Here is a 16,338-nt window from a genome sequence, read left to right on the forward strand (position 1 = left end):
CTTACTTTTTAAAGCTCATTTTCTGTCTTTATTTCGCTGCTTGTGAAAATATATTCTGACATAGTCAATTCATGTCACTTATTAATTATTGTCACAGCTGAAGCTTTCCTCCTACTCTGAGCATCTACTTTTTGGTTTGTAGCACAAATTTATAAAAACTATGGATTGTATGAACACCAAGAAATCCTGCTAGGAATGAAGTAAGAGTTATCCTTCCTTTCTATCTGAGTAGGTTTGTTGGCAAGAGGAATAAAATGGAGGAAAATAATTTATTGTTAGACAATCCATACAGAAAGTGCTAGATAGGAAATCTCTGATTTCCAGATTGTCCATGATTGCTATAAGTATACTAGACTTTAAGACAAACGAATGCATTTTATTATTATTTTATTTTACACTACAATAACTAGTTGCTATACACTGCAAAATCTGCACGTATGTATGAATCTTAAAATTATTGTTGCTGTTTGATTGCCATTTCACCTTGGAGAGAGAGAAAGAAGAGACAAATATATGTAAGATTCTTTATGAAAGATATCAATAAGTGGAAATCTATTCATAGTTTATCAAATGAAATATATTTATTAGAAATTTTGGGTGATGCTTCTACTTGATATATTAGTTAATAGGAAAAATCTGACAAAATTAGTGAACTATATTATTAGCTTTATGCCACATTCTCATGCTATGCTACTTTGCCTTTAGAAATTTTACTTTCTTGCTTCTTAAAAGTGTAAGACTCAGCAAAGAAGGCAATTTAGGTGTGGGAAACTTGCATCCATTTACTTCCTATTAAACTGTAGCTTAATGTTGTAATTGACCTTCAGGATCATTGCTATCCTAGCCTTATGTTATGAGATAATAATAATAATAATAATAATAATAATAATAATAATAATAATAATAATAATAATAATAATAAGAAGAAGAAGAAGAAGAAGAAGAAGAAGAAGAAGAAGAAGAAGAAGAAGAAGAAGAAGAAGAAGAAGAAGAAGAAGAAGAAGAAGAAGAAGAAGAAGAAGAAGAAGAAGAAGAAGAAGAAGAAGAAGAAGAAGAAGTAGGAAGGGACCTTGGAGGTCATCTAGTCCAACCCCCTGCTCAGGCAGGAAACCCTATACCATTTCAGACAAATGGCTGGCCAGTCTCTTCTTAAAAACTTCCAGTGTTGGAGCATTCACCACTTCTGGAGGCAGGTTGTTCCACTGGTTAGTTGTTCTAACTGTCAGGAAGTTTCTCCTTAGTTCTAGGTTGCTTCTCTCCTTGACTAGTTTCCATCCGTTGCTTCTTGTCCATCCGTTGCTTCTTGTAAACAACATCCCTAGAAAAGCACTAAGCCTTGTGTTGCTCAGGAGATTACAGCATCAAATCAGTACATACCTGCATGAAGAAAAAGCAGGATTCAAGAAATATGCTCTTGTAATGACCAGATCCTGATCTTAAGAGATACCATCACACAGAGTTTAGAATTTCAAAAGCCAACGGTAATCAATTTTATTGACTTCAAAAAGGGTTTTGACTCAATTCATCAAGAATCACTACGGAATATTGCAAAGTCTTAGGGAATTCCTCAACATTTTATCAACATCTTTAAGAATCTGTATTATAACTCTAACTGCTTTGTATGAATGTAAATTAACCACACAGCCTTCTTTAATATTACCCATCTTCTTTTTCCTCTCCATGCATTCTGTTATCCATAGAGCTATGGATAACCCTAGCTTTAGAATCCTATGGGCAAACAACTTGTGTGACAGATTTAGATTTTACAGATAACATCACATTGCTTGGTGAAACAAAGGGGTGCTTGCAAGAAATGATGACCAGTTTAGAAAATGAAGCCAACAAGATTGGCTTACATATAAATTTTGCAAGTTGGAAGTGGTCAGGATTATATGCCTATAATAGTCCATGACCAGGCTATAGAACAAGTCTAACAAATTACTTGTTTTGGTAGTATTATATCTATTGATATAATATAGATAAGGATATTAAGCATCAAAGTGGAATGGCATGCACCCATTTTTATCTACAGAAGGCATAAGTATTACCACAAAGATAAAGCACTTCAGGAATGTGGTTATACCAACTGCAATATATGCTTGTGAAACATGGAAGTGTACAACCAATATGATTAAATGGTTAAATGTTTTCCAACAACACTGCCTGAGAAAAATATCCTATCATTAATGAAGAGGTAGTACAAAGATCAGATTTAGAACACCTATTGAGAACTGTGAATGAACATTGAATGTGATTTATTGGCCATATCTTATGTATGCCTAAAGTCCAAAAATTTCACTACATCAGATATCTCTTAGAGGAAAGACAAAACAAGGCTGGCCTCATAAAATGTGGCACCAAACCTGAATAAAATTCTTAAGATTATTAATGCTTCTTGGGACAATGCTGAAGATGCTGTGAATTATTGAAATTGCTGGAAAACACTTGCTGACTCATGTGCTTTGTACAGGACCTAATGATGATCATGAAACAACATTATGTGATTGAATTATTATTGTTCACTTACTGGTATTCACTTTGTTGAAATAAATATTTTTTGTGATAAAAAGGATAAGATTCAGCTCTTGCTTCTATTTAGTTTTCATCAGAACAATAAATTGTAATAATCAAGGATATAAATATTTCCCAATGACAAACTTGTGCATTATCCTGCTCTTGTAAAGTATAAATATAGTGTAACTAAAAATATTTTTTTATAAAAGACTGAATTGTTTGCTAATTAGGAAGATCTGTATTTATAAGCATATTAGCTATTTTTTCTTGTGCTTAATAGAAAACCTTTTCTAAATGTATAAAGTTTATGAAATGGTGCAATAATAGCTTTGGGAAAGAGTCTTCTTTTCCTACATCAGCAAAAGTAAATATCATTCTTGTGGCACAGTCAGGTAAATATAATTTAATTTATCAAAAAACAAGGGAATATACCCAGTGACCTATTTTCTTTTGCCATTTTATTCAACAGCTGCATTATATCAAATGGAACACATTAAATCTGCTACTTTTATTGCCTCCATCAGCCTGATTGTACTGAAAAAGATAGAAAACTCATTTGTATGTACTTATTATTTTCTCATCATATTCAGTATTTTTGCTACATAAGTAGTAGTAATGTAGAATTACTACTAGAATTAATGTATAGTACTTTGACATTCATGACTCTGACCTGAGTTATGTCTTTTGGGGACATCGTATTCACTGAACTTAGAAAGGTAAATGCAAATATGATTGGTTGGAAGGAAGATTCAATAGTAATTATGCTCAGTTACAGTTCTTGTGTAGGGTTCCATACTGAATGGGCAGGCAGAAATGGAATAAGCCATAACAAAATATTAATAAGGGTGTGTGTGCAACTATGTCTATGTATGTGAGTGAGTGTGTGTGTGTGTGTGTGTGTGTGTGTGTGTGTATGAGAGAGAGAGAGAGAGAGAGAGAGAGAGGGAGGGAGGGAGGGAGGGAGGGAGGGAGGGAGGGAGGAGAGAGAGAGAGAGAGAGAGAGAGAGAGAGAGAGAGAGAGAGAGAGAGAGAGAGAGAGAGAGAGAGAGAGAGAGAGAGAAATGGGCCATTTACTTAAAATGTAGTCCCCAGAACTACTGTATCTCTTTCCCCCAATTTTTTAAATTCATGCTGCTGCAAATGATATATGAGATAGTTCAACTAAACTGTTAGTGTAATATCCATGCTACTGATTAAAACTCATGAATTAATTTGGGTGATCATGGTTATGGTGCAGGATTGTATATCAGTAATGAACTTTCATGTAAAAAGATCAAAGACCTGATGGTAACATAAGAACTGAAAGGTTCTAGGTTAAGATAGCCTAAGACAGGGGTCAGCAACCTGAAACAGTGAAAGAGCCACTTGTAACCGGTTCCCTCACAAAAGGAAAAACTGGGAGCCGCAAAAAATGTGTGCGCATGTGCATACATGCGCGCATGTGCAGAACAGGGTTTGACTGAAGAGTGGAGCCAAGGTGAGATATTATTATTAATAATATGCACCTACCCTGCATATTTGAATTGATTGGTTGAACTTTTTTAGTCCCACTTTTTTTTTTTTGGACTGCACATGGCAGAGGACTGGGAGCCGCAGGAGACAGCTGAAAGAGCCGCATGCGGCTCCGGAGCCGCGGGTTGCAGACCTGTGGCCTAAGAGATAACATAAGACAACACTTATGAATGTTCTACAGATCACCAAAGCAATAAAAAGAATTAGATAGTTTTTTAAGCACATAGAACCATAAAATAGTTGTGTTGAGATATTTCAACTACTTAGACTTTTATTGGAATAGTACTTGTCAAAAACAAAATTTTAGAAAAAAGTTTTGTTAGTTTTCTCTTTAAAAAGGTATTGGTTGGAATTAAACGGACCTCGGATTTGGTCCTTACTAACTAGGAGGATTTGATTTAAGATATTAAAGTGGGGTAAACTTTAGATAAAAGTGATTATATATTGTTGGAATTCTGAACACATTCTTTTATTTTTATTTTTTAAAAAAAGTCAAATACAAGGCATAGATTTAAATAGCCAAGTTCAACAAACTAAACTAAACACAGACACCCAACTGAGTCTGATTTTTTTCTAAGTATTCTTAGGGAGTTTCCTAATGAATCTGATTTACAAACAAGGTAAAAGTAATGAAGCAAACAGAATATCAGCTGAAGTAAACAAGGAACACCTATGAGGATGAATGAAATTGAACGGTAACTGAAGTCTGCAATGTCGCGTGGTCACACAGAGAGACGGACACTGGAGCTGGGTAGTAACTTCTTTATTGGATCAGGAATGAAGCTGGGGCAAAGGGGTTACCTGGCGTCTCTTTATACCTGCCCAGGTGAATCGTGACCAATAGATTCAAACCTGGGCTTCCCGCCAGTGCAGGTGGCCAATGGATTTAAACCCTGGCTTCCCACCAGAGCTGACCATGCCCTGGGGCTGTCAACGACTTGCTCTATTCAGGCTTTCCCGCCAAAAGCAGTTATAGCCTGGAGCTGTCCAGCCCCCTGCTGTGCTGACATTCCGTGTATGCTTTAAGAGCATACACTACAAAGTCCATCTGAAGGTCCATCTGAGATCTCACTATATTACAATGGACATAGTAAAAAATACTTAATTCTCTGCCTCCATTAAGATCCCACACAATAGGCCAGTGTTGCTTCTTTATACCATGAATTAACTATTTAATTAAGATGGTTCCTTCCTAATTTGTATTCTTTTTTTACAGAAAAAAATATCAGATCACTTTAATTGTACTACATTGTTGGAAAAAAGTCATTTTAAGAGTATAAACTTGACTATAGCTTGTTCAGTACTTTGGATTATTTTTGATCTTTAGATATGAAGGATGTGGGCAGGATATGTAAAGATTACAATCAGCCAGGATGAAAACCAACATATGGTTAAGAAAAAAGGGTAAATATCTTCTTAGAGATAGGAATTATTCACACTAAATTAACCAATTATAAGAACTTCACCAGGGAGATCTGGGAAAAATATAAGTCTAAGTTATATCTGAAATATATTTCAACATCAAAAATCTGAATTATACAAATTATCCATAATCATGTGCACTTTAAATCAGAATATGATACTGAAAGTTTGGGATTAGTTTAGTGATAGGAAGAACATGACTTTGATAGTCTGGATCTCACAACAATTTTCACTGTATACTTATCAAGTATCCAATTAAATTGGACTTTGGAGACTATATTTTGTAATGGTCCCAGTTTTTCCTGTAAGACTAAGTCTAGAAGATGATTTTAGCAATTATCATTGACAACAAGACTGCTGAGCTATAATGTGATATAGAAATCCTTTTTATCCAGACTGTTCAAAGAGATGATCATCCATTGACAATATGCCATAGATATCAAGCTTTCCTATTCTTTACCATTTAACTACAAGGAAACAAAGCATTGGAACACTATCAAAGGTCAGTTATGGAAAACAATATTAAATCTAGTCAAACTGTAAATGTACTGGTAATAGGGAAAAATATCCCCATGAAATGTTGTCCTGTGTTCAGTCAGGTCTGAGTCTGAAAAAGCTCTTTGATCCTAGTTATTAATAGATTTACATGTGATTTAATGTATCAAGGAACACTTTTGTACTAGTATGCCCACAGAAACAGTTACTAGTCACATTAGGTAAAACTGATTCTTGGCTTTATATAATTTTGGCTAGTACAGCGTGTTGTAGATTGGATATTCTGAAAAGTATCCTGAAACTGTAATTGATTAAAATGAAGAAACAAAACTGCTGAAGTTACAAGCCTGTACTGGAAGAAAAAAAATAGTTGTCACTTGTTTGCCAGGCACAGTTTAACACGATGGTTTCCAACCTTTCCAGCTTGGCAGCGGTGGCAGAAGTATGGAGGGGTGGTGGAGAGGGGATAGTTTTACATGTTGTATATTCAGAAATGCAGCTTTGTGTGTGTGTGTGTGTGTGTGTGGTCACAACCACTTCTGTGGCCCAGTTCTGAATGGGCTGCAGAGCTGCATTGGGACATGGACCAGAGGTTGGGGACCACTGGTTTAACACATTGGTACTCTATATGGTTTATGGCCTTACTAGCTACTGTAAGTGAAAACTTCTCCCATTCCAATTCTGCTAGTTGTTAAGATTTACAGGAGAAGCTCTTTGTAGGATGTCTCTGCTGTCAGATACTGCTTTACATATACAATGTTCTCAGATTATGACATTATTGTCAGCTGTACTAGACCACATAATTTCTCGGGATTTAGAAAATTAATAAAAACAACTGCTTTTTAGAACATTATTTGTATGCTGCAGGCAGTGGTGGGATTCAGCCACTTCGCACCACTTCAGCAGAACCAGTAGCTGCCCAGGCCCAGAATGGACTTCCAGAAGCAGTATCCAGGCAGAGAACTGGTTTTTCACATATTTGAATCCCACAACTGCCTGCAGGTGGTCATGGATCTAAATGAAATATAGCTTACACTAATCAGATGGTCCTCATGTTTTTAAAGCATTATTTCCACATTGTTCACAAGCCTGTTTAAATAATTTATTTACCTAGCAGAGAATACACTGTGGCAAATGGTTGATTTAAGACCTATTCATTTTTATTGCCCATAACAGAAATATGGTATCAAATATAATCCCATGTTTTACCACATAATAGAAACTGATAATATATTAATCATGGTGAGAGGACTGTAACCTTCTGTAACTCTTTTCCTAAATATTCAGTAGTTGTGACATTTTTATTTGTAATGAAGAATTATAGTTAACAGCTTCCTTTTCAACTGAGCAAGTCACTTTTTTATTTAAGTGAACAATTTTCTGAAGATTTACCTCTAAACTCTTCAACAGCATAAATATTTATAGTTGATATATTTAAATAAAAAAACCTTCAAAGTAAAAGCAGTGTAGAGCCTCCACTATATCTGAGAGCACATTAATTGAATTTTGCTTACCACCTCCATGTGGATTCCTTGATTAGCTGGCAGGCACTATTGATATTTGCCACTAGCCTTTGAAAATTTATCTAGATCTGGGAACTCTTATTCAAATTCCTTGAACATCTGTACATAAGGCTTATTTTGCAAAATGTAAACATTGGATCCCATTCTCTAGTTTGTCCAGTAAACTCAATGAGGCGGGGAAATCAAAAACATTTTGCCTTTTATTTTGCCAAACCAAGAACCAAACCTGGTTACAAGAAAGTTAAGGAATAGTAGATAAGTATAGGTCTCAATCATCCAAAAGGAGAAGACTCCTGAGTTGTTGCATAATTGCTTTGCTTGTGGCTTTGGGGTATCAGGCTGGTATTTCCTGCTGTCTTCATCCATTTATTTTCCAGGCAGCAGCTTACTCTTTGTCTACAGCCTAATCCAGCATGCAAGAGTGATAATCATGGGTATCTGTGAATGGGAGGGGTGTCAATAAGTCAAGACATGGCTACAATCACACAGAGTTCCAATTTCTCTCTCTCTGTCTGTGTGTGTGTGTGTTTGTGTGTTTGTGTGAAGCAAGAACATCCGATATGCATGGGAAGAGGAACGACTTGTGCAATATGGAGGCAAGCAACGCAAGTACTTACAGAGCACCTCATTGTATCAAAATCAAGATTGTGCAAACACACAACCACCCTGCATTGTAGAACAAGAAGAGAAACAACTATTTAGAACCTCTGGTATAAGAACATGGGCAATGACTAGAGCTATGGCTATAACACATGGAACTGTCAGCAATCCACTTTTGACAACAGACACCCAGAGACAACTACATCCTCCAAAAACGGATGCACGACAACTCAAAAGGAATACGGCTGGCCTCAACAAACAGACCGGTGACGCACTCCATGAGTGGAGTGCAGACACCAACAGTATAAACGTGATCTCCCCACCCCAGCATTTCCATCCTGACGACGTTGGCAGTTAGCCAACAAAAGCTTGATCTTTTAGCAATAAAAACTGTTTTAGTTTTTCTCATTCCATCCCAGTGTTCGCTTAGTTTGTTAATTTTAATATGCCTTGAATTTGCATTTTTAATCTTATCAAGGAATATGTATGTATGTTTGTATGTATGTATGTATGTATGTATGTATGTATGTATGTATGTATATTCTTGTGATTAACTTAGATTCCTTAGAAAAAAATGAATTATTAACAATCATTTGAAAATAATAAATAGCTTTTTTTCCCCACAACTATTTTTGTGCCACAAGAAAATATCCTGTTTTTTTAACTTAATGTGTTCTCAATTTCTGCATACATATGAATCTTACTGGCATAATTTTAAAAATATAGTTTGTAAGCAATTCTTGTATTCAAGAGATTGAACACAGATTTTTGTCCTATCAGCAATCTTTCTGTTCATTTGTCTGAAACTAAGGATGGAAAAACAAAGATACCTGCTGATTCATATTTAAGCATGCCCCATTAACTGCTACAGCATTTTGATTCAGAAATATTAGATTAATATGCATTAACGGTAGTTTAGCTACTGTTTGTAAATAAGATCCTTCCTTATTTGCAATTTGTTAAGACAAAAATATTGTAGTCATAGAAGTAAAATCATAAGCATGATTTTAGTAAGTTAGTAGCTCAGGTGTAGGATGCTGATGAAGGTTTGTTCTCTGAATTTGAGGGTTGGTTTCTGAACAGTTTCTTCAGTGGAATTTAGGGGATGTCAGTGTTCTTCTGTTTATGAGGGCTTCATATAGTCAGTAGGTCTTATGATTAGTCAGGTGTGGGTATGTCAAGTGAAGGTCTTGTGATGGGTCCTTTGATGGGTCGGGGTGGGTATGTCAAGTGAGGGTCTTGTGATGGGTCAGGTGTGAGTCATAAGTGAGAGTCTTGTGATGGGTCTTATGACTGGGAGGTTACATCAGCTGAGGGTCATTGGGAGGTGAAGAGCTGGTTGGGAGGGCTTGCATCAGTGCTGTCTCTGGTTGGATGTACAGTTAATTGGGATTCTGAGGGGTTCCTAGGCTGGGTGTAGGTCAATGTCTCTGTTGATGGAATTGCTTGTGGAGCGCCCGGCTTTAATGAACTCATAAGCATGGCAGGTGGTAGCATGGCTGATGATTTTTTGTGTTGCTCCAATCAAACTAAGTGATCTAATTGGGAAAGATGGTGATATTGACAGCTTTGAAAGAAAAAAGATTGACTAGTTTAATTCCTACTTGGAGACTACTTTGATTTAAAAAAAATGAAAGAAATAAAATGTTGATTTGGGCATTCAATGATTAGGAATATATGGGATAATAGAAATAATATAGACAAATTTTAACCTGATATTATTATTTTTAATTCATATCTGGACCAAAGAAACTTGGAAGTCATTCTTTTTCTTTTTTTCTTTTTTTTTCTTTAGTTTTTGCACTTCTACATTCTCTCTTTTTTAATCTTCTTCCTTCTTTCACACCTTTCTTTTCTTATCTGTTTATCTTTTAATTTTGTGTTTTGGGAAATCAAAGTTATTAAAAGTACAAATAAATAAAACAAACATTTTATTGCAGTTCTTATTTCAAGGAACAGATGTGTCATTTTCTTTCTATTAGTTCGCTGTCTTACTAACTCGACAAATTCATCTTTATGAATTATTGTTAACAATGAAAAGAATATAAAAATACCCATAATATAAATAAAACATTTTAAACCAATTTTCCTTTGAAAAGGAATGCATTAAATGCACAGCATGATTCCATGCCTCACTTAAGTGATTCTGTTTTGTCGGTACCATAAAGAGCAAACCTCTCTGATGCTTGAGTCACTGAATGAGTTTAGGTTTCCTGTGGTCAAGCTAGAAACCTACAATCAATGATATATTGTTATATAAGACTGTAGGGAATACTTATAATTAAGGTCTCCACATTTCTTTGAAGAAAAAAAAAGAATCCTTCTGTATGTCTTAAATTTAAATATTTTCAGTTAGTATACTGATAACCAGATAACCAGCCATTTCTCTGCTCTATATTAAATGACTACTTCTTCATTTTTATTTATTCTATGTGCGCAAAATTAATTAATTATGCTAGGACCTGGATCAATTATTTTTCATTTCAGTTTTCCTCAATTTAAGGAATTTTGAAATAAGCATTGTACAAACATTGAAACCAAGAATGGTCAAGTTCAATCTATAAATGTTGTACCTTAGAAAAAAATATCCTTTCAATCTGTTCCTAATGAGACATGTACTCACACGAGTTTCGGTGTTTGTGAAAACAGAAAATATCTAGTAACTGCATAACATGTCTTACAAAATTTATCTGTTTGTAGATATTCCTGTAAATATTCTGAAAAAAAACACTAACCCTTCTCTTAATGCTAACCCTATACTTTTTAATTCCAGCATAATTAAGTGAATGATCAATTAACTGTGAATAAGCAACAAATCACAGAGTGCTTATGGTCAGGCACATTTTTTTGTATAGACTGATGAACAGAGACATATATTACGAATCAGCACAATATTGTTTAATCGGCTATAGTAAAAAAAAAAAAGAGTACATCCAAATACAAAATCAGCATTAAGGATTTGTTTTTTCCCCATAGATCAATATATATAGATAGAGTTGATCTGTGCAGATTTTGAAGGAGAGTTTACTTTGATAGAGAGTTGGCTGTCATATTTGCAAGAGTGAAGCAAAGTGACAAGTTTTTTTTTCTGCTTTGCAGTCACTCTTTCTCCAACAGCACTAGCTATTCATTTTGCTCCTGACTTTCACAAAACCTTCTGCTTTCTCCAATATCTTCTATGTAAGTGAGAAGAAGCCTCTTCTGCTTTGGCAAATGAAAGGGAGAAGCTTCATGTCACTAACATTTTTTTCATGTTTTACTGCTTCAGTGCTTCAACGAAGAAGCACATTGTCTGCACTTTCTTAGTCATAGTAAACCCAGGCTATCTTGCCTGGGCATAATATACAAATGAATTATGTGTCTTTTTGCGTTTGTTGCTTAATGCCATTCTTATGTACGTGGTAGCACAGTGATTAGAATGCAGTATTGCAGGCTAATTCAGGACTTCCGGCTGATGTCAGCTGAGATAGACTCGGGGAATTGTTTCTCTCTCTCCCCAGGTCCGAATTCTACCAGCTGGTGGGTCCGAGTGGACTGAATGCTGCCCTGTAGAGGTGACCCCCAATGGGCGAATGTCTGAGGACTGCGACTAGGCAGTAGCCAGATCGCTGGTCCCAACAGAGCCCCTGGAACCGGCAGGAAGAAAGGCAGACCGCACTTTGTGTTCCACCATTAGCAGCTATTTGGCAGAAAGAGAAGAACGGTAATTGAAAGAGCAATCAGCTGGTCTGGGTGAGAATTTTCCTTTCACTCTCCCTACAAGCCAAGATCTTTAGCAGAAAGCACTCTTCCAGCCCTTGAAGGCGAAGCCCTCACTATTAGGGAGGGGGGGTGGAAACTTTCTTTTTCATCCCCTCCCTCCTGAATTAGAAGCGGCGGTTTAAGCTTCTGGCTAAGTGAAAACTCCATCTTGTTACAAAGCTGTCTGGCATAAAAGTTTGGGAAGCTTTTGTTTTGATAGAACTGGGCTTTTTTTTTGCTGAAAGCAATCACATTATTTTTCCCTTTTCTTTCCTCTCTTTTTACTTTTATTTTTACTTATATTTTTTAAACCTTTTAAAATCGAAAGTGATAAATATATCTCTTTTGTCTCTCTCGCAAAATGGGTGGGAATGGACAGTTACTGCCATCTACTAGCAAAACATGAAAACTACATCCACCTTCCCTCCCTGGAGTTATCTATGCCTGAAACTTGGCTGCTTGCCCAGACATTCCTTTGAAGGTCCATAGAGAGTTTGTTTCAGAAAAATAGACTCCCTGCTCTTTCTTTTTCTTTTTCTTTTGGCCTGTATACCTTTTTTTAAGATAGATTATTGCCTAAACAAATTTGTCTTTGAAGATTTTGGATTCCCTTGGATTATAAATATAGAGAAACTTGGAATTCTTATTACTAGTTTTTTGAATATAACTTCCTGGATTACAATTTTGACAATTTTACTTAGTTTACTACATTTTACTTATCTTTAGTACCTACTTCTACCATTTTTTTTTTCTTTTTAGTTTTAATTTTTGTCTTTTTGTCTTCTATTTTTTTCCCTGTACTCTTTTGTGTGCCTTTTCCATTTTTTTTTTCTTTTTCTTTTCTCACTTTTATGCTTTTTGGGGTATTTTTTTTTCTTTTTCTGCCCTACTATTTTCTCAGATACTTCCTATTTTGCTCCTTTTACTTTTGCCGGGTCTCTTTTTTTTTGCTTTTTCTTTTCTTTCTTTTCTTTCTTTTCTTTCTTTTCTTTCTTTTTCTTTCTTTCTTTTTGCTCCCTTTACATTTTTTTTTTGGGGGGGGGATCATTATTTTTGTGGATTTTCATATTTCTTACTATTTTTACTATTTTACTATTTTGATGGTTCTCCTCTCCTAACCATTAGGAGTTTATTGGATTACAAAATTTGTCTATTGGGCAGAGACACCATATGACTTGAAGACAAAAATGAGTACTTCTAACTTATCCAAACTTGGAAAAAAGGCTCTTCTGCCCCTGCTTCAACCTCTGCAAGCCCAGTCTACCACAAACCAATTACTACAATGTTACAACAGGAGAAGACTGATACCCAACAGAAGGACACCCAAGCAATTCTACAAGCAATCCAGGATGCTAACACTGTCCAGTCTGCTACAGCAACTAAAAATCATGAAGAGCTGAAAAGTGATTTAGACAAAATGAACCAAAGAATTATTAATATAGACTCCCAAGTGGAAGTATTCAAAAAAGGTAATTGCAGAAAATCAACGAAGAATCCAAAAAATGGAACACAAGTCAACGGAGGTGGACCAGAAAATGGAAGACCTGAAAGATGAAAACCAAAAACTGATGCAAATTAATGGAGAACTGGAAGACTCTTTGGCTGTTATAGAAATGGAGTGAGCATCATACTTTTTAAGTTTTCAAAATACACAGGAAGATAAGGAAGAGGATGTTTTAGAACTGATGACAGAGTTGCTGGCAGACGCACTCAGATTTGGGAAGTAATAAATGGCAGGGAAAATAGACCAGGTATATTCTGTTAACTCCAACTATGCTAGAAGAAATAAGGTGACCAAAGAAGTGCATGTCAGATTCTTAAAAAGAGCTACAAGAGATGAGATCCTGAGAAAAGTGAGAAATGAACTGCTGAAATACAAAGAAAAATAAATTGTGGTTCTCAAGCAAATCCCTAGAAGGATAAGAAAGGCTCGAAGAGACTACCACTTTTTAACTGAGAAACTTGTTGAAAAAGGAGTGAACTTCAGATGGTTGATTCCAGAAGGGATTTTAATCTACTGGAATACAAAAAGATACAGACTGGATACACCACTTAAAGCACTTGAATTCTTTGTTGTCCACAGAACCTTTCTGGAGAGAGATGACTCGGAACCCAAGAAACAAGACAAAGCGCAAGTGGAAAGTGAGACTGATCAAAGAGTAAGAGAAGAAACCAAAGAAACTAAAACTACATACTCATATCTAGAAGAGGGCGCAAGACCAAGATATCAGAGACAGATAAGATTGACTAGAAGATTGAGACTTCCTGTTTGGTAGAGTTGAGACAAGCTGGAAAAGTCAGTGCTCGGCTTTCCGGCTTGATTTTTTCTTCGTCTAATGACCCTTAAAGGGTCAAAAGTTGTCTTCGAGAGGCAATGAAGAAGGAGGGGAACTTCAGGAGCTCAGATCAGGGGGTGCCCGATCAGAGCGAACCGTAAGACCCTCTGCCAAACGAAGATAAAAGGCTGTTTTCTATCGTCAGCCACAGACATCTCCAACGGGAAGAAGAGACGGTGGAAAAGCATCGCTTGGAGACACAAGGGAATCATAAAATTACACAAGCAACATTGAAGAAGTTAAATGAAGAAATGATAGATATAAAGGGGAAATTGGAATCTCAAAATCAAATGATATTACAAAACCAACAGAAGATAAATAAGATTGAAGAAAAAACAGGTGATAATAACAAAAAGATAGAAATTTTATTGCAATAAAATGAAAAGTTAGTCAATGAAATTAAGATTTTGGAGATGGCAAATGTGGAGTATTATTTGAGATTCCAAAATATTCCTGAGGACAGAACAGAAAACATAGATGAGGTTATTATTGATATTCTGGAGGACGCTCTGAAAATAGACAGATCGTAAATTCAACTTGAGCTCGATAGGGCTTTTCGTTTCAATTCAAGTTATGCAAGAAGAAATAAATTACCAAGAGAAGAACATGTATGGTTTGTAAGGAAGTCAATAAGAGATGAAATACTATGAAAAGTAAGAGATGAACCAATACAATATAAAAATAAAGAAATTGTGGTCTTAAAACAGATACCCAAGAGAGTTAGAGATTCTTGAAGACAATACCATTTTTGACCACAAAACATATGGCTAATGGCATAAACTTTAGATGGCTGATACCAGAAGGCATCTTAATAAAATGGAACAGTACAAGATACAGACTTGACTCAATTTGGAAAGCAGAAGACTTTGAAGAGAAAAATAGATCAACTCTGGATGAAAGAGTAAAAAGAGGTCAAGAAGAAAGTAAAGAACAGAAACAAACAGAGGAGGAGATCCAAGGAGCAACTGCACAAACAAAAGAACAGAAAGAGGAAGGTCTCCAAAAGGGGGAAAATGAAAGACTTGTTAGAGAACAAAGAACTACCAGATCGCTTAGACCAAAATATAAGTAATGGAAATGGATAAAGAAAGTGGATTTTTTTCAGTAAATATAAGAGCCTTGGTGGAACAGTGGGCTAATGCCTCCTTAAGTAACACCAGCTGCCTGCAATTAGTGCAGGTTCGCATCCCACCAGGCTCAAGGTTGACTCAGCCTTCCATCCTTCCGAGGTAGGTAAAATGAGGACCCAGATTGTTGGGGGCAATTAAGCTGACTTTGTAATAATGCCGCTTGGGTGTGTGTGTGAAAGCCCTAATAAGCAGGCATATACATAGAATGAAGGCTACTGCTAAGCTTGTAAGCCGCCCTGAGTCTTCGGAGAAGGGCGGAATATAAATGGAATTAAAATAAAATAAAAAAATGGATTGAATTCTCCAATTAAAAGAAACAATATTTTTAGGAAATTATGGAAACTAAATTTGGACATAATTTGTTTGCAAGAAATGCATATAAAAGCACAACATTATAAACTATTGGAATATCCAAAAATTGGGAAACTTTATTATGCATCAGCACAACCAAAAAAAAAGAGGAGTAGCTCTCTATATTAAAGAGACAATAAATTTGAAAATTCAGATGAAGAAGGAAGAATATTAATGGTAGAGATTTATTTGCATCAAAAACAAATATTATTAGTGGCAATATATGCACCGAATAACAATCAAGACAAATTTTATAAAAATCTATATAAAAAATAATAGAAATGGAGTACCAAAATATTTGTTTACTAGGAGACTTTAATGCAATAATAGATGGAAAAATTGACTACAAAAGTAACAAAATAAAGAAAAATGGTAGAGGAAGACTACCTAAGACATTTTTTGATATGGCAGAGGAAATTGGAATTCAAGATGTTTGGAGGGAAATAAACCCACAAAAATTACAATATACTTTTTATTCAAATAGCCAGGACTCCTGGTCAAGAATTGATATGATTTGGATGACCGCGGATCTAAGAATGAATGTGCAGGACATTGAAATAGAAATAGGTACATGGGCAGATCATAACCCTTTGAAAATGAATTGGAAAGAGATATAAAAAAGGCTAAGGTGGACTTTAAACCATTCTATATTAAAAGAAAAAGAATTTATAGAATTAACAAAAAAAGAAATGGATTTTTTTAACAAAAATATAA

Source organism: Vipera berus (assembly GCF_964194415.1).
Source record: "Vipera berus genome assembly, chromosome: 7".
NCBI classification, from domain to species: Eukaryota; Metazoa; Chordata; class Lepidosauria; order Squamata; family Viperidae; genus Vipera; species Vipera berus.